The 24165-nt window shown below is 31.2% G+C and overlaps 4 non-coding genes across 4 annotated transcripts; all 4 read right to left on the bottom strand.

Annotated features, from left to right (window-relative positions):
* Positions 1 to 3805: 3805 nt before the first annotated feature.
* Mir11617c (microRNA mir-11617c) lies at positions 3806 to 3900 on the bottom strand. The gene has a single exon (NR_161803.1). It is a non-coding gene; the product is annotated as a microRNA mir-11617c (primary transcript).
* Positions 3901 to 4089: 189 nt separating this feature from the next.
* Mir11619d (microRNA mir-11619d) lies at positions 4090 to 4182 on the bottom strand. Its single transcript, NR_161864.1, has one exon. It is a non-coding gene; the product is annotated as a microRNA mir-11619d (primary transcript).
* Positions 4183 to 4198: 16 nt separating this feature from the next.
* Positions 4199 to 4290, bottom strand: Mir3836c-1 (microRNA mir-3836c-1). Its single transcript, NR_161804.1, is given in 1 exon segment — positions 4199 to 4290. It is a non-coding gene; the product is annotated as a microRNA mir-3836c-1 (primary transcript).
* Positions 4291 to 9569: 5279 nt separating this feature from the next.
* Mir3851n-1 (microRNA mir-3851n-1) lies at positions 9570 to 9675 on the bottom strand. The gene has a single exon (NR_161805.1). It is a non-coding gene; the product is annotated as a microRNA mir-3851n-1 (primary transcript).
* Between the last annotated feature and the right edge of the window lie 14490 nt (positions 9676 to 24165).

Here is a 24165-nt window from a genome sequence, read left to right on the forward strand (position 1 = left end):
TCTTTTATCTAAAACGGGTTTGCTGCAGAAATGTATTACTGGGCAGGCAAGAGACATGGAAAGGTTACAGTTTTACACAGTACCACTCTATACCAACCCAGTACCAAATTTACTCAAATTTAGCTTAAAAACAGCCACGGGAGTATTACTTCTTGTGAATTTGAACTCATTAATAAGCTGCCCTATGGAGTACTACAATTACAATGGTCTGCAGTACTATCCCATGCCAGCTCAATGGTGAATTCCAAAAGCCTTTTCGATAAATACGCTGCTTTCAAGGAACGTTGGTCGAAGTGGTGTCGAACGAAAAACCAAGCCAATGACTTTATTAAATTCATTTATTAAATTATAAAATCAAGAATACCACAGTCTTCGTGTTCCGTTCGAAAGTTTCTGCTTGCTGTTGATTGGAGATTGAAGAAACGGCTGTAGGGTCTACCTTGCCCACTGATAATTAAAAAAGTAGTCTAAGCCGAGGTGGACCTGGCAGACAAGATAACATGAATCCCAGCTTTTCCGTAAAATTTTCCTCGTTTATAAGCAAGATATCAACTTCTTGTTGGATTTTCTTGGCATGGGAATGATTAACAAAAACGTAGTTTAAAAACCCAACACACCGAACTTTTGTTTGAAACACAACGCGTTACATCCACAAAGTGCTCTTCGTCAGGTGAAAAAATAAACCATAGTCAACAGCGTTGAACACACGTGCCTAAACTAATACTAAACAAGACTAATTCTAGTCATGCCTTATACAGCATTGAGCAAACGTATGGAACCTAGCATTTTGTGCCTAAACTATGTGCCTTACAGAAAAAAACAATTAATCCATCATCAAGTAAATTAGATATGAGATAAATTTTAAAAGAATATTTTTGTTCGAAATTTCTTTTATTATTTTTTTTTTCAAATAACACAGTGATTTTTTTGGTAAGAGACTATGCTCCATAAATTACTTCTAATTTATTAACATTGTATTTAAATCACTGGTTGTCTGAAAATAAATTATTAAATTTGCATTTCGAGCACGTTACGAAGGTTTTTCAAACTTGGCCGAAGTGGTTGTATCCATGATTGTTCATATTTGCGAAAAGTTTGTTGAATCAAATTACTCAAATAGAAACATTCATCGATACCACCCATTGACTTCCTACTCTGATGGACTCTTCGACCATATATCATATAGACTCGCCGTAAAGCGAGTTTGTAGGCAGGTTGTTTGAAGCCAACATGTAAGGGCGAAAGGAGTGAGGGGCAAGAGGAAGCTTACTTCTTGTTCAATGGCAGCTCGTAGTCAAGGGGCAAACAATTAAAAAAACATTGCAAGTTTCAGAAATAATTTATGTATACGAGTTTAAAAAAAATGCCTTAGTTAAAATACTTTTAATTCTACCTTAAAACATGCGCTCAGAATTATAATATTCAAAAATATTCAGTATCACAGCGGAAAATCAGAATACGTTACGACGCCACTGGTGTATTTCCATATTTAGGTTAACACGAGTAGTTTCGTTCTTACGGATGACATTACCGATGAATAAGCCCTTGTGGATACTTTCTCCTGTATATTTCGACGTAAGAACCAAATTTTACCCATTCTCAAGTAAATTTAAGCCCAAAATTCACAATCAGAGAAGGGGTACCTAAGGGTCAAATTCGAATACCAAGCCTCATTTCCCCTTGCCCCACCTGCACATGTTGGCTTCAAAACAAATTTCACCTTGCCCAGTCTATATGATATATGGTGGAAGGATGGACTGCGCTTGAGATAAAGATTTTGTTGTCAATATAGGTAGCCAACACATCAAACTCAATGGTGGCAAAATGAAATTTTTAGATGTAAGTTTGTATTGTGCAGCCAGAGAAAAACGGGTTTTTTGGAATTGCTAATTTCTATATCTGTAGTGTTGTGAAGTTATTTAATAATTTTGTTAAAAACAACAAATATTTACTTTACATTCTCACCTAAAACATTTAGGCAGGACCACATGAAACGTTTATTTCCGTGAAGCAATCAAGGCGAGGGTTTAGTAACCATCCTACTGCCGCCAAATTGGAAGGCTTACAAAAGGCTTATATTGCACGCAGAAATATTTGCCCCATCAGAAGCAAAGTCATAGTCCAAGGTAATAGTATCAGCGTTTATCAGTTTCGAGTGCACTAGAGACAGTGCACCTCAAAGTTGTTGATAATATTTAGTAGGTACACCAGTTGTTGAGAATAACGATGATTTTGTTGTTTGGGAAATTATTAACTATTATAATTTTGTAGCTGATATGGTTGAATAATTATTAATATGTAAGTGGATTTGTGTCTCGAAAAGCTGGACGAATTGTTAGTTGCAGTCATTGTTTATTTTGTAAAAGTTTAGAATCAGATTTATTAAATAAAAAAGTTCAAGAAGGTTTTTGTAAAGCTTATGCCAGTGTTGTCATCAGGTCACTATTATTATGAAAAAGTTGTTAAATCTTACGAAACCGTGCCGTAAATCTATTAATAAAAGATAACAACTGCTATGATAGAACTCAATAATATTGCAGAACTTGTTAATGATCCAAATGACCACATTCATAACCATTATTCATTAAATAATTATCCATTAACAGTTGTTGCGTTTAATACATTTTTTTTAAATTAGTAATTATACTTAACTGCTAAATAGCATTTACTTTTGGGTGGAATTAGACACATACGAGTAAAGATTAATGAAGGAGTGAATAATTCTACGAGTAAGTAATTGCTTTACAACTCGAGCTCCGTACTATACTTTACCACCATAGTTGAAAATAGTTTTTTTTATTCTGCGAAACTGTTAATTTTTTTTCTCTTTGTATGGACGTTTTGACAACTCTCTCGAATTTAACCTAAAAATTAGGGTAACATAGCTGATCGTAAAATCGGCAAGATGAAAAATTCTCGGCCTAATAACGAATGCCTTCGGTTTTTGATTCAAATATGCAATTATTTTTTGTATAATCTCAATTTAGTTCAACGGACTTGGTGAAATGTGTTTCTAGTTTTTAATCCCATCCCTGAAGTGGCTTTCTAGTAGGTCTGCAAAATACTTGTTTACAGTCACAATCAGCTCCTCATTCGAGTGATAATTTTTCCTAACCACATTTTTTAAATTTGTGGTTGTTGTAAGTCTGGGGAAGTCAAATCAGGCGAATATGAATATAGTTCTTATAATTAATGTTTTAAATCCCTCAATGTTTCCATTACCACAGCGCCTTTGTGGGCGGGTGTATTGGACGCATGCGGCACTCTTTTGCAATTTTACAGTTCTTTTGTATCTAATTTTTAGTGCAAAATAGACTACACTCTTTTCTCAGATATTCCTATGAGCTTAGTTATCTCAATCAGTTTCATTCGCCGATAATCCAATACCAAGTTGTGCATTTTTTTGAGGTTTCCATCCGTGTTTTTAGTCGTCCTTCATAAAACTCATCATTGAGAGATGTGCCACCACGTTCGAATTCAGCTGGTCATTTTTTACATTAGAATATAAAGAGGCTGACTCTATATAAACTTTCACCAACTTTCGAAAAATGTCTGTTGGCAATAAGCCCCCCAAAACAAAGAATTTACTGAAGGCGAAATTCCCCATTTTATCCGTTGTTCAAAACAGACATGCACTTTTACTTTAAAAAATGCTCAGAAAAAAATCTTGAGGGATTCTATTATGACACATGATGACTTGTTCCTGCATAAAAATTTTGTTGACAATATTAAGTTTATGGTTGGTCAAGAATTTCTCACCTTGCTCTCGTATACTAAAAGTATTTAAATATAAATCATTTTCTTGAATTTGAATTCATTAGTAAGCTGTCATAGGAAGTACAATAATTATCATATTCCATACAGTACTACTCTATGCCAACTCAACAGTGAATTCGGAAACGTCTGTATTAGACGATTTGAACAATTCTTTCTGAAGTAGGTTTTATCACAGAAAAACAATAACATTGTTATGTAAAAAATTCCTGTCGTACATTGACCGAACTTAAGTTTCATTATTCAATACTTGGTTCTATTGATCGAAAAAAAAACACTCAAATCGTTCAAGGAAAGTTGATTAAAGTTGTGTCGAGCAATCGAGCCTAAGACCAAGTCTGAGGTTCTTCATTTGTTAAATTATAAAATGAAGAATATCGCAGACTATCATCTCTCATCCGATAGTTTTGATATTAATTGGAGATTTAAGAAACAACTCCAAGGTCTACCTTGCCCAGTGATAGTTAAATAAATATCAACAAAAGCAAAAGGTGGACCTGGCAGCAATTTCGAAAAAGAATGTATCTCGAGGCATAATTTTAAATTCCGAGAGGAACTATTGTAGATAAATTAGCTTGAGAACCAAGACCTAAACTTAATTAAATTTAACATAAAATTGACATTGAAGGCTGTAAGATTCATTAATAAGTTGCCATAGAAAGTACTATAATTTCTATGATCCATACAGTACCACCCATGCTAACTCACTATTGAACTTGATGAAGTTTACTTTAGATAACTTGAGCACCGAACATTAACAATGATATAAAAATTAAATCCATTTCTCGGAATAAAGTTTTTTCATTCAAATCTGGTAGTATTAACTTTGATTGAAATAAAAGCACCAGAATCGTTGCCTTTATGTAACGGATGCAACGACAAATGCGCTTTATTTTCAAGGAAAGTTGGTCGAAGTTGTTGTGAGGGTGGTCGAGCAGTGGTGGGTAGTATTGAAACAGAATTCGAAATGCAGCGAACATTAACCATACTATCACCATAAACCAGCACAGAAACGGCCAATGCTAACAAAATAACGAAAACATTTATACGATAACATAAATATGTGTTTTTTTGCTGGTGAATTGAAACCTATTACTGGGCCGGTATGGGTCGTACTAAGGAGTAGAATTTTACATAGTACCACTTTATGCCAACCCAGCACTACATTTAATTAAACACTAACAGTGTTATAAAAGTGAACACCATTTCTCTAATTAAAATTTTTTTATTCAAAATCTACTAGTAAGTAGTTACTAGTATTAACTTTGATTGAAATAAAAGCACCTGAATCGTTGCCTTTATCTTATGGATGCAACGACAAATGCGCTTTATTTTCAAGGAAAGTTGGTCGAAGTTGAGCTGAAAACCAAACCTATGAAGTTTGTTTTAATATAAAATGAAAAATATTACAGATAACTTATCATCAGTTCTCTCATCCGATAATTTGTGATTGATCTTAATTGGTGATTGAACAAAGTACTGCAGGGCTACTTTGTTATTTTGTCCCGTAAAATCATTAAACGAACATCAAAATAAAGCAAAAATAGATCAGGGCCAGAAATTTCGATAAAAATACATTGAAATGATTATTCAAAATTTTTTAGCACTGACATTAATTAAAAAACAAGAACGGTTTTCAAAGAATGTTGGACAACGAAATGTTGTCGAATGAAAGACAAAGTCAGTGACTCTTCATTTGGTGAATTATACAATGAAAAGTATCATAGACCTCGACAATTTTTGTAAGATGTGGACTGAAGAAACGACTGTAAGATCCACTTTGTCCAGTGACAATTAAACAAATATCAGTCTAAACAAAGATAGGCCGGGAAGAAATTTCGAAAACATTGTGATGGAATGCAAGTGTAGACCACATTTATTCAACTTTTCAATAAAATTTTACTTGTTTACCAACAATAAATCCACAGATTTATGTATATAATGGTGCTATTTTTCTTGTCTTTTAATTGTTAAACAATTCGTAATTAAGAATACAGTAACCGTGCTATATCTTGAAAATAGCAAAAAAAAACAATTAATGCTCACTAAAATTCGAAAACATTATCTGCAAAGGCACAACAGCAAGAGTGCGGTTTTTTGAGAAAGCAATAAAAATTTAGTGCTTACCTACAAGAAGCCTTGCTGCGAAAATGAAATCTATTATTTGGCTGGAATATATCCTACTATAGAGTATAATTTTACACGGTACTACCCTAAGCCAATTCAGAACTAAATTGACATAAAGGCCACATGTACGGACGTCTATAACATTTTGTTAGCCGTCCGCGCATTTGTATGGACTTATATTGTTCTGGCTATTCGTCGTATGTTCGATTTAAGCACTCTGTCACCCCAGAAATTGTCTACTATATCATAGGCCTACAAATTTATATCATGCATTGATGTAGCTACATACATCGTACGACTAAGCCATTGGTGGACTAGTGTTTAATTGTTTCAAGATGAGTTTTAAAAGTGGAGATGAGCTCCTGTTATATGACGAACCCACAAAACGTATTGAAAGTTTTGAAAAAAAAAATACAATCAATTTGTATATAGGGACTGTAAAAATCACCCAGAAGACGAGATTACCTCAAAAATTGACGAAAGCAAGATTGGTTTACTACTGAAGCGTATTAATAACTTTAATATAAAAGATTATTTTTTACAATTTTTACGTTTATACAGGATGCTCAAAAACTGGCGCACCAATTCAATGGTATGTTATTGAGAAGCAAGTGCAGATTACGGGAAAAATGTTAAAAAAATTCCAAATGTCATATTTTAAAAAATCTGTAGCTACAAACTTATTGTGTTAACTTCTTTAGTTTTCATTATTTTTTTATGTTTTTATGTTTCATACCAGGTAATAATTCCGTAACAAAACGATGAATAATTATTTTTAAATTCACTATCAGATTTTAGCAGTTTTTTTAATTTAAAAAAATTAAAATTCATCCAAAAATCACAATATGTAGATGTGCCAACACTGGGAATTATTTCCTAGGAAACCTTTTCAAAAATAATTTATTTTTATTGTTGCTCAAATTCTATTGCGATCATGACTATTAGACAACGTTGCCACATATCATTTATCTAAAATCCGTTATTTATCGATAACTTTAATTCAAAGAATTTTTTTTACTATTTTTACCTTTATATGTAACCAGTTCTCTACCACACACTATTGAGTTGGTGCGCCAGTTTTTGAGCACGCTGTATTTATGCATTACTTTACTCACACATTAGTGAGTTGGTGCGTCGGTTTTTGAGTACCCGGTATAGGTAATTAGGCATACAGTGTCTCCCAGATCTCGCACTCCACCGGAAAGATGCATATAGTTTAGAGAATTCTGAAACTAAAATTCCTTTACAAAATTTAAAATGGCTGTAAATTATTATACGATTACTAAGAGTATTTAAATTTTCATCATTTGTTTTGGATTTGACTACATTATTAAGCAACTACTAACACTTATACAAAACTTTACAAGAATACCAAACACTAACAACACTACGACCATAAACGTTCGTTGCTAACAAATATCGATACATTTTATATGACGGCACAAATGTACACGTTTTTTAGAAAACATAAAATATCTTCTCTTTCTTCACTTGTAGGCGAATTGTAATTTATTACTGAGCCGGCATGGGCCGTACTATGGGTTAAAATGTTACATGGTACCACCTTATGCCAACCCAGCACTAAATTTATTCAAATTTAACTTAAAAATGAACATTGTTTGCTGTAAAATCATTTTTCTTAAATTTGAATTTATTAATAAACTGTCATAGGAAGTACTATCACATAATTACCGTAACCCAGATTTCCACCACACAGACTTTGCTTCTCATCCGATAAACATTGAAGAAATGACTGCAGGGTCTACCTTACCCAGTGCAAATTAAAGAAAAATCAACTTAGGCAAAGATAAGCCGGGTAGAAATATCGATAAAATTGTGATGAAATGTGATTGTAGCTTCTGATCTTATCCCACACCATTTTGCTCAATTATGAGCAAGGAATCAAACAAAGTTAACATATTTCATTTTCACCGAGACAACTCCAAAATAAGGCAATTTGTGTAAATTCCGGACATATTGCCACTAAAGGTACTACTTATTTCTTCATTATTTAGATTAAGTAGTAATTTGGAACAAGAACACCCATTTGACTTTTATTCGTTTTAGTCATTAATGAATCCGAAATGAAGCAAACATTGACTGCACCATGACCAAATATCGAACACATTTTGTAGTAATGCACAAATGCTCGTTTTTTTTGTGAAACCAATAAAAATTCTTCCCCTACCTAAAAAAATTTTTTTGGTGAAATAATTATTATTGGACAGGAATGTTATCACCATACACGTGCTCTGGATCAGCATAGAACCTTTCATAAAGATCCATTGACAACACGCGCTTTCCAACACCGTGGTCATCAAAAACCTTGCAACTCCTGCAGGAATTATTATTATAAATTCGAATCATCATTCGTCGTGATTTTGTTAGTCGTTATTTTCGGGCCATTCGTAATAGTGTAAAAGGTATATTTTAATTGATTAAAAATAAGTGAAATAATTGTAAAAGTGAAGTTGTAATAGTTGTAATGATATTATTTCACCAATAAATAATTGGAACAAGGCGATTTGACCAGATTATCTAAAATATTATTTTTACATCGTTTTTATTTATTGCAAGATTTGTAGTTTTTTAATCTTCTATGATCATCAAATGGCACAGAACGACCAACGATAACTAAATAACATAATGGAAAATTTTATCCTATTTAAAAACAAAACACTTTATCGGAGAATTGCAATTTATTACTGGGCTGGCATAGATCGTACTATGAATTAAAATTTTACATGGTACTATCAAGCCAATCCAGCACTAAGTTTAATTAAATTTAGCCAAAGGGCAAATTGTTTACATCAGATTTTCTCAAGATAGCCCAGTTAAATTAGACAAAAATTAGACGATCGGTGAAAAAAGTTTCTAGAATTGGAATTTTTTAATGTTTCCTTATTTTTACATTTTTCATTGTAGACCTATTCCTATGCATTTTAACCTAATTATTACTAATTATTAAGTAACATTGCTGACTGTAAAATCGGTAAGGCTATACTATCATTTGGCATTGGAAGTACTATAATTAAGATGATCCATACAGTGGTACTTCATGCCAACTCAATAGTGAATTAGAAAAAAATTGCATTCGATGATTTAAACAATTCTTTCTGAAGTGGGTTTTTTAAATCAGCAAAACTTTAAGATTGTTACGTAAAGAATACCAGTCATACCTTGAACTGAAGTTTGATTATTCAATATTTGTATATGTTGACATTGACTGAAAGAAAAGCCTTCAAATGGTTGCCTTTTTAATAAGTAATAACGACAAATGTACATTATTTTTAAGGAAAGTTGATCAAAGTGGTGTCGAGCAATCGAGCGAAAGTCTGTGACTCTTAATAAATTCTAAAATGAAGTGCTCAGTGATAGTAAAATAAAAATAAACAAAAGCAAAAAGTGCACCTCGAGGCATAATTGTACATTCCTTTTTTTAATATACACAAATTAGTAATTACACTAGTAAATACTTTGTAAATACAAAAATACCTACATATCCATTTTGTTCCAGTTAGAGGATTCGAAATAAAGCCACCGTTTATCGGTTTATGACCCTAAAGAAGCATAGAAACCACCAATGTTAACTATTTATCGAAAACATTTTATACAAATATGTGTCTTTTGAAAAAGACAGAAAATCTTCGCAAACCTAAAAATGACTTGCTGGTGAATTGAAATTTCTTACTAGGCCGGCATGGGTCGTACTATGAAATAGAATTTTACACAGTACTACTCTGTGCCAACCCAGTACTAAATTTACTCAAAAATAATAAAAAGGTTGGAATCTCTAAGACAGTTTATTATCTTGAACTAGGATTCGTTATTAAGTTGGCATATAAAGTACTATGATTATCATGGTCCTCAATACCATTTAATGCCAACTCAAGAATAGATTTCTGAATTGTTGCCTTATCGATAAATGCTCAAGGAACATTGGTCAAAATATTGCGAACCAAAGACCAAGTCTGTGACTTTTCATTTGTTGAATATCACAGAATCTCATCCGATAATTTGTGATTACTATTGATTTGACTACTACTGCTGTGTCTATTTTGTTTACGGATAAATAGATAATTAAACAAACATCAAACAAAACAATGATAGACCGGACAGAAATTTCAAAAAATTAGTGTTGAAATGCAAATCGGTGATAGGACCAATACGTTGAAAGAATCAAAGTCAATTTGTTTCACCTAAATAACTGTTATGTTGCCATTCATGGTAATATCAGTATCTACATTCTGAAGCTAGTTTCTTCTAAATTTAGATTAAATACTAGTTTTGATTCTAATACCTTTGTAAAAAATACAAAAAAAATCTATTTTTATTTCCTTTCAGTTGTCTCAGAAATCGAAATTAAGCAAACGTTAACCGTACTATGACAATAAAATATCATGGATACACTCAATGCTCACTAAATCTCAAAAACATTTTATAAATAAATATGCTTATGATGCTAATGCCAGAGTTTTCAGGTCGCATCTGCAGCGTCTGACCTGACTGAACGATCACTAGTAGTGACCGGGACCAACGGCTTAGCGTCTCTTCCGAAAGCCGAGGCATAAATGTTTGTTTTGTTTAGAAAGCAAAAAAACTCTTCGACTCTTACTGAGTCGGTACCACTTATGCCACCCCAGCAATAAATTTACTAAAATTTAGCTTATAAAAAATACTATTAGATATAAAATTTAATATACCTTCATCAAATGTAGCTTTATTTTTATGGATATTTAATCCTGTGTAATAAAATTAAATCATATTTTTTTTTTCAATAATGGATTCCAAAATAAGGTTACTAATATAGATTTTGGGTATATTGCTACAATTATTCTGTTGTAGAACTAAAATGAGCTCTCATCTAATAATACAGGTTGGTGACGTTTATACTAAATCATACAAATGGGCCTATGTGTTTTCAAATTTAAAAACTACAATTAAGAAATTACAACACACCTACATACTTGATTGCGCGTATGTTTACAATGGGCACGAATTAAAAAATACCAAAAACTTCGTAATATGAGTTAATAAAAATCAACTAAACAACTAAAAATTATACAAATCTTTACTCACCGTTACCGCTCCCATGATTGAAGTTTGAAGAACTTCGCACTTGTTCTGATGCCTTCAGCAACCACGGACACATAACGGCCTTCAAGCCAAAATTGCCTGCTTATATTGGCTTACCCCCCAGGGATAATGGAGAGTGGGGTTGGGGTGAAAGTTACTTTTCTGCTTTGCAACAACAAATTAACAAAAAGTTTTGTAATGTTTTACTATTTTTGTAGAAAATAAGTTAGAAAAGGACAAAATTTTAGAAATTATCTCAAAAAATACGTAAAAATGCTACTTTAAGGAAATATTTCTCATTGAACAATGGACAAGTAATGATCAAAATCAGTTTTGTTAAACTAAATAAACTCATTGAATTTACGTTTATAAAACAAATTTTTCTTCGGTTTTAATGGTAACTTATTAAACAAAATATGATTAATTTCTCAGTGTCAACAAAATATTATAACTTGAAACCTATTAAAACTGAGTAGAGGAATGTTTTTGCAGATTCATGCAGAATTAGAAATGACAATTAAATTTTAGTTGAAAAAAACTGAGTTATAGATGTTTGAAATTCTGCAAATTTGGTGTTTCTTAACATTTGTTTTAGGTAGATTAAGAGATACAAAAAGCTTTAAGCTTTCTCTTTCAACTGTCCAAAAAACGATTTTAAAATTTAAAAAAAATGGGTATGTTACTGATTTTCTTAACTGAAAGGTGCGAATCCAAAAAATTTCAAAAAACTCCAATTATTTAGAAAATAGCTGAACTTAGTTGAATACTTAAAATAGCTTGCTATTATTACTTGTTTTTATTTTTGTTTCTTTAAATATTTAAACATCTTATTTCATCTCGTATAAAAAATAATATTGGGTAAACAACAGATGTGACAATCAATTAAATTGAATTAAACCAAATTGAAATCTATCCCACTCAAATTCATTATCCATCCCTTATTTTATACATTTTTATAAACAAAATAAATAAGAAAATGGATAAAACGTGGGAAATATTATTTCAAAATCCTCAAACTTCTTGAAGTGAAACCACTAACCACTTTCCCGTAATCCCTAATTGTTAAGCGGATTAGCGCTAAGTGAAATTTTTCAGTCACCTGCGCGTTAACTTCTCAGTATTTGTGTAAGTCCTAAGAACAGACATTGGGAGCATTTTACGAAATAATTTTAAACAATTAGTTAGCGCCTTGAAAGATAACAAGAATTAGTAGAAAAATATTTAAGATTATACAGAGTGTTCCAGAAAAGGTTTACAGATTATTGTTGAAAAGTAAATACAAAAAACGGTTTAAAAATTAATAAAAAACACAGTGTTTTTTTAAACTTTTAAAATTTTAGAGCTCTTTATTTTGCCAATTTTAATGTAAACTTCTGTTTATATCATTAAAAAACAGACATTTTTTCTTATTACAACCCTAACAGAAATTCTAATAAATTCCAGGTTATTTGTTAAAAAATTGTCTTGTAACGTATTTAATTTTTTTAGTAATATGTAAGTAGCTATAAGGGCACTAATGAGCAGAAAAAAATAACAGCATGCTATTAAAGAATGTACCGATCATTATGACATCACGCATTTTGGGCCTCCCTGTGTAATCAAAAATCTTTTGGTAAAATGCCTAAAATTCCAAGAGACAATAAATAACGTCTGCATCTCGTTATGTGCATAATTTTGAATAAGTATTAGTCACCCTACTTGCAGAATGTTGGAAAACGGATTACTGTGTTGTTAAATAACTTATGTTTTTAAACGTAACATTTTTTTGAAAATTAAATTCTTATGTAGTATTTTTAATGTTAAAGTTTTTGTTGTAATTTTAACATTACCTTGTTCCCCTTAGCGATTTTTTCCGGTTGATTCCCATGTTTGGTTATAAGCTCTATAATAAAATTCCATAATATCAAAATATAACTGAAATCAGAAAAATATTGTTAGGCGCTTTCATAAAAATACTTTCTAGTTCATAAGAAAACATGTTTTTCCACGTTCCGACAAACTACCTGCATAGACTTTAAAATTTACAAATCAATCATAGACTATTAGACTACCTACCTGTTTACCCTCTTAATCTTTATAAATTTAAGCTGGGTTCTCGTTAGTCTGGTAATGAAATTTTAGAAGCCATTACAGTAATATCAAAAAAAATTAACAAGCGATTAGATGCTTTGATAGAGATGATACAAATTAAACCTAACTTTGCAAATATGTCTCCATTAAACTATCGTTTTCAAAATGAAGAAAAAAGCTAGTATTTTCTAAAATAATGTTTCAATTTTTGCTAACTATAGGGAGTTTTACTTTTAAAAGCATTCACCAACCTACAATTAGGTAAATTGTGCGATGACGAAATTTTTGTTTAATTTTCTATATGCCAAAAAAAAACACAAAAAGCGTTGTTTAAAATTGCTTCAAATACATAGATATAGGTGTAGTTTTTTCTTTTACACAAATCTAAGTTCTTTTTTCAAAATTCCCAATTAGGTTTATTTTTATTGTAGGTATTTGACTAAAATAGAGTTTTTGGGAGAAGTTAGTCATTTAAATTGAAGCAATTTATTAGATTCTAACCTTTATTACCAGTTTTTTAAAAACAATTGTCAGTGTCATAATCGTATAAAAAGTAATTCATATCGCTCTAAAATGGAAAATTAAGAATTTAATTTTTTATTTAATTTAATTTAATTAAGAAAATTAAGAAATTATCTACATTAGGTTCCACGATTTGTGGTGTATTAATAACTTTAATACAAAAGATTATTTTTTACAGTTTTTACGATTATATTTAAGCATTACATTACTCACACATCAGTGAGTTGGTGCGCCGGTTTTTGAGTACCCGGTATAGGTAATTAGGCATACAGTGTCTCCTAGACCTCGCACCCCACATGTACTATTGTACACGACAATTTTCTATTATCTTCTCAAACTTGACGTGACGTGGTGGATTTTTCTTAATATTTTTTTAACTTATTGATTCTTACAGAATGAAAAAAAATCACCTGTGAATCTTTAATTCACAGAGAATCACTTAGACCAGTTGTTAGTAATTTTATGACATGGAGAATTATTTAGCAAGGGTAGGTATTCCGTGAAAAACTCTTGTTAATGTGGGTAATTATAAATGTCAAAAATACCGAGAAAAATGCTCTGTGAAAAGTTTCACAGAAAGAAAAATTTCACTCTTAGGTCAAATCCACTTAATTAGAGATTAAGGAAAGTCCCAGCGAGCTCCTACAGGAGATTTGCTTTGGAAATTCCCAGCCCGTCTGTGTAAAGGTTTTGAGTCCCCATGCACTCCAACCTTTGTCTCACGAATGTGATTGTCTATTTAGGAACATGCTAGGTATACGTTAACAATAAACTTTAAGGATTTTGCCATAACAGAGTGGAAAATTTGAAGAGTACTTAGGTACAGCATACCTCAAATATTGTTACATCAGATTTCCTTAAGAAATGTTTTTAATTTCTTCATGATTTTTCCAGGTTTTTTTTGGATTTTTTTTCACTTTTTAAATGAGCTCCAGTGATTTTCTTAAGATTTACCTTGATTTGCACAATATAATAGGTTTAAACTTTAAATCTAATGAACAGTTAAAAACAATAATAGTTAACATTTGTTTCTGTTAATTTATTCTGATCCAAAAAAACCGTTTTTCTCTGGCTGCACAAAACAAACTCACATCTAAAAATTTTGTTTTGTCACCATTGAGTTTGATGTGTTGTCTACCTATGTTGACAACAAAATTTTTAACTTATGCGCAGTCCATCAGAGTAGGAAGTCAATGGGTGGTATTGATGAATGTTTTTATTTGAGTAATTTGATTTATCATTTCATCAAATTTTTCGCAAATATGAAGATCCATGGATACAACCACTTCGGCCAAATTCGAAAAACCTTCGTAACGTGTTCGAAATGCAACTATAATAATTTATTTTCAGACAACTACTGATTTAAATACAATATTATTAAATTAGAAGTAATTTCTGGAGCATAGTCTCTTACCAAAAAAATCACTGTGGTGAGGTGCCATTTGAAAAAAAAATTTTAATTATAGGAATTTCGAAAAAATATTATGTTAAAAATAATCACATTTTTAAATTACTTGATGATGAATTAATTGTTTTTTTCTGTAAGGCACATAGTTTAGGCACAAAACGCTAGGTTCCTTACGTTTGCTCAACGCCGTATAAGGCATGACTAGAATTAGTCTAGTTTATATTCTCACTTGACGAAGAGCACTTTGTGGATGAAACGCGTTGTGTTTCAAATGAAAGTTCGGTATGTTACGCTTTTGTTAATCATTCGAGTAAAAATAAAACGAGTAAAATATTACGGAAAAGCTGGGATTGATGTAGAGTCAATACTTATTTTGTCACAATTTTTTTGAAATGTCTGCCAGGTGTCCACCTCGGCTTAGAATTTTGACACTGACAGATAAACGAACTAAAGTATTATGATAACAGGAATGGCATTTTAAGTGTATGAATAAATTCACAAATTCAAAAACGGAATATCGAGGTAAAATCAATAGCCGAATCTTCTCGCTAAGTTGAAAAATGTTAAAATTGTTTTAGTAATTTGTCTCCATTTTGATGCTTTAATAGTATAAGGGTGCACAGAATTTAAAATTGATGGAGAATTTAGAGCAAATGATGTACAACCGAACAAGAACTAGAACTCTAGAGCCAGAACCACAATTTTTGTTTGATACTTGACACATATCTAAATTCTTTCAAACTTTTTTCTCAGAGCACTTAGAATCTGTGAGAATTGAATCATTAATGTCCAAAGTAATCGAGTAAAAGGAAATGCAATGGCAAACGTAAATTAGTAGGTAAACTGAGGACGGTCAGAGCAAAATGAGCTTATTTGCAGAACATTTTACGAAATTTACAGAGAGCTTTAGGCGCAAAAAATAACATTTTCCTTTTTTTATAACCAGTTAGCCACAGATAAATGAAATTTGTTGTTGGATATCGTCCCAAGAAAATAGGTCGTGGTCGAATTGGTTCCCAGTAATCTCTATAAGTATAATTCTGTAAAAAGTGATGGTCGAATTGGTTCCCGTATGAGCAGGTAGGTAAAAAGAATTAAGCCAAATATATGTTAATATTTTAGATTTAAAGCTGGTAGACATGTTCAAATAATTATTTTCTTAGCACAAAATCCAACAACAATTTTCATTTATTCATGGCTAACTGATTATTTAAAAAAAGGAGAATGTAATTTTTTAAGCCCAATGCTCTCCTGTAAATTTCGTAAAATGTTTCGTCAAGTAATGACTATTAAGACATCTCACATGATGACGTTGCGTTCGTTAATATGTCTATTAATACTATTAAAGCATCAAAATGGAGACAAATTACAAATATAATTTTAACATTTTTCGACATAGTACCCATTAAGTTCTATGCGCCTTCTCCATCGTTTTGGAAGTACTTGAATACTCGAAGAAATATTTAGCCACACCCTTTAAATTGTTAAAATACGATTTGTTTTTGAACGTTTTGGAACTTGTAAATTTGTTCATAGACTTACAAACGCTATTTCTGTTATCATAATACTTTAATCTGTTTATCTGCCTACCTGATCGACGGGAACCAATTCGACCATCCCCGGGAACCAATTCGACTCGTCCCCTAAAATAATTATTATAATACTTCTGCTAGCTTTAAATCTAAAATGTAAACATATCTGTGACTTAATCCTTTCTATCTACCTGCTCATGCGGGAGCCAATTCTACCCTCACTTGGAAACCAATTCGACTATCATCTTTTATAGTATTATAATTACAAAGATTAACGGGAACCAATTCGACCACGACCGGCAGAATCTGGTCCCAATATTATGCCTGTTACGTCATAACTTCGTTTGTTATGATTTTACTCCACGTCAGACTCAACTTTGGAATTTATCCTTAATTTTTGGTCATTAATGTAATTTTGGATGACCTGTCTTTCTGTTCGTATTGTGGCTAACAACACTGCAAAGCATTAGCGTATACTACACTGAAAGCCATTTACATATTATTTGTTTTTGAAATCTAACCATAAATACAAATTTAAGAGCATGTCCGTTTTCTAAAAATCACTCTGTTTTTTATATATTCCCGTAAACCAAATAAATAAAGAACAAATTGTAATGTCAGAATTTTAATCCCATACCTTCAAGTGAAACCATAAACTAAACCTTTCCTTAATCCGTAATTAGGTGGATTAGACCTAAAAGTGAAATTTTTCACAAATACCTGGGTTAATCTTTTCTCAGCATTTTTCTCGGTATTTCTAAAATTTGTAAATTTTTAATAACCCACATTAACAAGAGCTGTTCACAGAATACCAACCTTTACTAAATAATTCTTCATGTCATAAAATTAGTAACAATTGGGCTAAGTGATTTTTTGTGAACAGATTCACAAGTGATTCACGAGTGATTGTTTTGCTACTGCTTTACAGTTTAATTAAAACAATGTAAAGGATTCGAAGCTGCCTGTGATGGAAACTAAAATTCAGTTGTTCAAGTAAAACTAGCCATGTGTCAGCATCGCACTCTGCGATAACTTTGCTTCTGATCAAATATCTTTTTAATTTCTTGATTTCTATCAAACAGCCAATTCGTTTTAACGCAAGGGACACTTTGCAAACATTTTTGACTTTATTTTCAGTTTTTACAAATAATATCAGTAGAACTGAATTTTTCTTTATATGAATTTAGTACCTATCAAATTGTTTGCAACTTAAATTAGAGCTATATTTTTAAAATTTAAAATACGAACAAGTAAAAGAAATACAAATTGAAGACAGACGGGACAGAAAAAACTCCTCACATTTTTATGGTTGAATAATCGTTAAAATATTCTGTTAATTTAAGAGGCATTAATTGCAAAAACTATTTTTTAAGTAACAGGTGGAATCTGTTGAAACTTTTGAATTCACAAAACCGAAAAATAAGGCAATTGATAACGGCTTCTCATTAATTTACTTTTTTTTACACATGATTGGACGAGACAAAATTTAAATTCGAAAGCCTTCTGTCTGATCACTTCTTCCGTAATCATTTTGAATAAGTTTGGTTTGTGTTTTGTGAAAATTTTTCATTAAATCTATGTCCAATACTAGCATTTTCTTCATCTTAAAAACGAAAGTTTAATGGAGACATATTTACAAAGTTGGGTTTAATTTGTATCATCTCTATCATAGCATCTAATCGCTTGTTAATTTTTTTTGACATTACTATAATGGCATGGCTTCCAAAATTTCATTTTTACATTTACATTTTTACATTTGGTGTTACAACCAAAAGCTCTTATTACATCTATTAAACAATATGGCTTGTTTTGGATGGGCGTGGTAATCTATTCTTGAGGAATTTGAACATTCTTCCGCCAGTGTCACTCTTAAGTTATTTAACGTCTCCAACAGGGGTTTGCTACGTTCTACTCTTTTGCCAAGAAATTCCCAAACCAGATTGATATCAAGTCGAAACTATTGGCTGAGCACAAAAAACGTCGTATTTTAATTTGTTCCAATATCAGACAACAATGTCTTCCAACAATGAATGGCGCATAGGAAACTGTGAGTGTAGGTCCTGCACCTTTCTTCGCGGTATTATGTTGTTATACAGTATATTCAACACTTCGGCTATCATTGCTCAAAGGAACAATTTTTACAGAAATTTCTGGTAGCTTCCTACGCAAATGAGTCAAACTGTTATCTGATAAGCAGTTTTGAGTAACAAAACACAATTTAAATCAAAATCAATGTGATAATTGAAATTATGGTCCTGATCCCAAAGTACAAGAAAGCGGTTTAACGCTGGTGTAGCTCCAAAAAGTACAATGTAATCATGAAAATTTCTTCTAAAGCTTGTTAGGACTCTAGCTAATTGATTAATTGAGTAAAATTCACACAAAAAATAAATGAAGTATTTCAAATTTTAAAAAATTAAAGTGTCCGAATTTTCTTGAACGGCAGTGTATTTCGTAAAATGCTCCCAATGTCTGTTCTTAGAAATTCATAAATACTGAAAAGAGGTGCGCAGGTGACTGAAAAATTTCACTTAACGGTAATCCGCTTAAAAATTAGGGGTTAAGTGAAAGTTGAGTTTGTGGTTTCACTCCAGGGAGTTTGAGAACTTTGAGATAACATTTTCGATGTTTATCCATTTTCTTATTTATTTTGCTTATAAAAATGTATGAAATATGCGATGAATATTGAAGTATAGCATGTCATTTGAATGGAATAGATTTTAATTTGGTTTCATTCATTCTAATTGATTGTCACATCTGTTTTTCACCCAATATTATTTTTTGTACGAGATGAAATAAGATGTTTAAATAACTAAAGAAACAAAAATAAAAAGAAGTAAGAATAGCAAGCTATTTCAACTATTCAACTAAGTTTAGCGATTTACTAAATAACTGAAGTTTTTTGAAATTTTTTGGATTTGTATGTTCAATTAAGTAAATCAGTAACATACTCATTTTTTAAGACTTTAAAATCGTTTTTTGGGCAGTTGAAAGAGAAAACTTAAAGCTTTTATTAGTATTTCCAAGTTTATCTAAAACAAATGTTAAAAAACCCAAATTTGCAAAATTTCAAACATTCATCATAACTCAGTTGTTTCAAATAAAATTTAATTTTCATTTCACAAAATGATAGAGAATTTAATTCTGCATGAATCTGCATTAACATTAACTCTACTTATTTTTAATAGGTTTTAAGTTATAGTATTATGTTGACACTGAAAAATTTATTAGCAATTTTTTTATTAGATTGCCATTAAAACGAGAGAAAAATATAAAAAAATTGTTTTATATACCTATATTTAATGAATTTATTTAATTTAACAAAACTGTTTTTGATTATTATTTGTCCATTATTCAATGAAAAATATTTCTTTAAAGTAGCCTATTATAAAATGAGCTGTAACTAGTAAGGAATCTTACGTAATATCAAGAAACCTAAACAACTTGAAAATTATCACACATGGGTATAGGGAATTCTAAAATACAGGTCGATGCAAAACATTTTTTTTCATCTAGTGAAATATAATTAATTGAGACATTTCATTTACAATATTGAGTTATGGGCATTTGAAGTTCTCCAAACTCAGCCTTACCATTTATGAAATCTGAGAATATTTTCTCCAATTATTCTTTTCTAACTTATTTTCTACAAAAATAGTAAAACGAACAAAACAAAACTTTTTGTAAAATTGTTGTTGCAAGGCAGAAAGGAACTTTCACCCCAGCCCCACTCTCCATTATCCCTGGGGGGTAAGCCAATATAAGCAGGCAATTTTTGCCTGAGGGCCATTATGTGTTCGTGATTCCTGAAGGCAACAAGTGCATCAGTGCGAAGTTCTTCGATCATCAATCACGGGATCGGTACCGGTAAGTAAAGATTTGAATTTAAGATTTTGTTGCTAAAGAGTTAAAAAACTAAAGCAAAAATTGTTAGAATAGTTTTAACCTTACCCTTCCCCTAGTTTGGGATGCCCCTGATTAAAATTTTGTACATTTGGTCTTCGAATTCGATTAGGCTTGTCAAAATAGATAACTGTACCAAATTTTGTAATTTTATCTGTAATGGTCTCAGAAATATTGAGAAAAACTCACCAAAAAAGAAATGTTTTTAGAGAGTGTAGTTCCCTTACCAAGTCTTTTTCGATGCATGTTAATAGAAAACTTTTGACGTTAATTTTGTCGCAATTAACGGAACTATATACAGGATATAGTTATCGATATATCGGTAAAAATTCTCAGCCATCTTCGACACTAGTTCAATTAACATCTTGTCATTGCATACTTATCGGAACGATTCTAGACTTTGTCGAATTCACAAATTATTATTGTAGATTTCACTTTACCAGTAATCTTTTTTAAGCAAGAATTTTCATGCACATTTGTGTCTTGTGTAAAAATTGATTTCCACATTTAGTTAGCATTAACTGTTCTGTGTTATTTAGTGATAAGTGGCCACAGCATAGTCAGTGTCCGCAAAATTTCGTATTCTGAATTATTCGAATAATAGAAGCAGTATGACCAAAATCTACATTAGTTGCCTTATTCTGGAATTTATTACAGAAAAGAATGTTTATATTATGCCGACATATGTACGATTCATTACACCTGATTGGATATCCATAAAAATGAAGCTACATTTGAACTTAGATACTCTTTAAAATCAAGGTATAACTGCTTTTACATCCAATGGTATTTCTTTTAAGCTAAATTTTAGTGAATTTATTTCTAGGTTAGCATAAGTGGTACTATGAAAAATTTTAATCCATAGTACGACCCATGCCAACTCAGTAATAAATTACAATTCCAGCAAGTAGAGTAAGCGAAGAGTTTTTGTGCTTTCTAAACGAAACGAAATTATTTATGCTTTTTTATAAAATGTTTTAAAATTTAGTGAGCATTGATTGTTTCTATGTCACAATATATATAATTTATATAAAAACTGATATTTAATCTAAATTAAGAAGACTAGCTTCAGAATGTAGATACTGATACTACCATGAATGGCAATATAACAGTTATTTAGGTGAAGCAAATTGACTTCGATTGATTCTTTCAATGTTTTAGTCTATCATCGATTTGCATTTCAACACTAATTTTTGAAATTTCTGTCCGGTCTATCATTGCTTTATTTGATGTTTGTTTAATTATCTATTTATCCGTGGACAAAATAGACACAGCAGTAGTAGTCAAATCAATAGTAATCACAAATTATCGAATGAGATTTTGTGATATTCAACAAATGAAAAGTCACAGACTTGGTCTTTGGTTCAACATTATTTTGACCAATGTTCCTCGAGCATTTATCAAAAATGCAACGATTCAGGAATGTATTGTTAAGTTGGCATGGTGTAGTATTAAGGACCATGATAATAGTACAGTAGGGTGAAAATGTGATGCCAATAAACCCCGGTTTTAGATCAATAGGTACTCGGACCGCAAATATCTGAATGGAATATATTAAATGAAAAGATGGTATCCAATTAAAAACAAAACTATGTTTTTCATTTACTAATTTTTATCAGAAATTTGTTTACACTTCGGTAATCGTGTTTGGATTTTTGCTACAAAAAGGGATGCAATTAGTTTTCGCTAAATAGTATAGGAAAAACAAATTTATTTAGCAACGCGAATTAAATAACATCTTTATTGAAATTGATTTCATCGGCTAAAGGTTTCGACGGTTAAATTTACTAGAAACATTAAATCTTTTAAGCAGTTGTATTCGAGTCAACTCTTGGAATCAACAAATAACAGTAAATTTCAATTTTTGATTAATTTTATTCTCAATACGAATTAAATGTCATTTAATTAAATTAGAGGATAATTGGAATTGGAATCAGCTTTATTATTAGTTGTATAGATTACGGATTTCGTAAACATTATAATTTTGAAATTTACTAAAAGCATCAAATGAAATCTTATTTTAAGCAATTGTATTCAAGTTGAAAACTAAAATTATTTCGTGTCCTCAAGTTTACGACTAAATATAGTTTATTGCCACCGATGGTTGCTGTTGGGGTACCTACCGATCCCAAGTGCTAGGGTTTATTGGCATGACATTTTCAAATCACCCGGCCGTACTTCCTATGCCAGCTTAATAACGAATCCTAATTCAAGAGATGAAAATTTACAGTGTCTTACAGGTTTTTCAGTCCAACGTTGCTGTTTTTATTTTTTAAGTAAATTTAGTACTGGGTTGGCACAGAGTAGTACTATGTAAAATTCTATTCCATAGTACGACCCATGTCGGCCCAGTAAGAGATTTCAATTCACTAACAAGTCATTTTTGGGTCAGCGTATGTTTTTCATGCTTTCTCAAAAGACGCACATTTATACAGGATATTTTTAATGTATTGTTAGCATTGGTCGTTTCTATGCTTCTTTATGCACATAGATCGATCAATGTTCGCTTTATTTCGAATCCTCTAGCTACTGAAATGAATAGAAAATTGGATAGGTAGGAATTCTTGTAGCTACAAAGTTTTATATATTTACTAGTAAATTAGTTTTCAAAACTAATTTATCTACATTAAAAAAGTTTCATTCGGAATATTAAAGTATCACTGGGTAGGGTAGACCCTGCACTCGATTCTTGAATCTCCAATTAATATCAACCAAAATTATCAGATGAAAGATGATAGTCTGCGATATTCCTCATTTGATGATTTAACAAATGAGGAGTCACAGACTTGATCTTTCGCTCGATTGATCGACACCATTGTGTCAAAGTTTCCTTGAAAATAAAGCTAATTTGTCGTTGCGTCTTTATCAAAAAGGCAACGATTTGGGTTCTTTTCTTTTAATCAAAGTCAATAGAACTAAATAATGAATAATCAAACTCAAGTTTGGTCAAGACCTTGGTGTAATTTACGTAACAATGTTCATGTTTTGCTGTTATAAAACCTACTACAGAACATTTTTTTGGGTAAATTTAGTACTGGGTTGGCACAGAGTAGTACTATGTAAAATTCTATGCCATAGTACGACCCATGCGGGCCCAGTAAGAGATTTCAATTCACAAGCAAGTCATTTTTAGGTTTGCAAAGATTTTCTGTTTTTTTTAAAAGACATACATTTGTACAAAATGTTTTCGATAAATAGTTAGCATTGGTCGTTTCTATGCTTGTTCATAGCCATTGATCGACCAATGTTCGCTTTATTTTGAATCCTCTAACAACTGGAACAAATAGAAAAGTGGATATGTAGGTATTTTGGTATTTACAAAGTTTTGTATAGTATTTTCTGGTGTCTTAGTTTTGTAAACTAATTTGTCTTTATTAAAAAAAGGAATGTACAATTATGACTCAAAGCACATATTTTTTTTTAATTTCTGCTAAGTCCTCTTTTTGCTTTTGTTGATATTTATTTTATTATCTATGGAAAAGATAGACCTTGCAGTTGTTTCTTGAATCTTCAATTAATATTAACCAAATTTATCAGATGAGAGATGAGAGTTTGAGCTCATCTTCAGTTTAGAATATAACAAATGAGGAGTCACAGACTTGATCTTTCACTCATCTTTCCTTAAAAATAAAGCACATTTATCGTTGTAAACAAAATTCCAGTTTCAGACATTTCTATGTTTATCTTAAGGAAATCTGGTGTAACCAATTTGGGGTGTGCTTTACTCTTTGGTTAAATTTAGTGCTGGTACCA

Source organism: Tribolium castaneum, chromosome 4, assembly GCF_031307605.1.
Source record: "Tribolium castaneum strain GA2 chromosome 4, icTriCast1.1, whole genome shotgun sequence".
Classification (NCBI taxonomy): Eukaryota; Metazoa; Arthropoda; class Insecta; order Coleoptera; family Tenebrionidae; genus Tribolium; species Tribolium castaneum.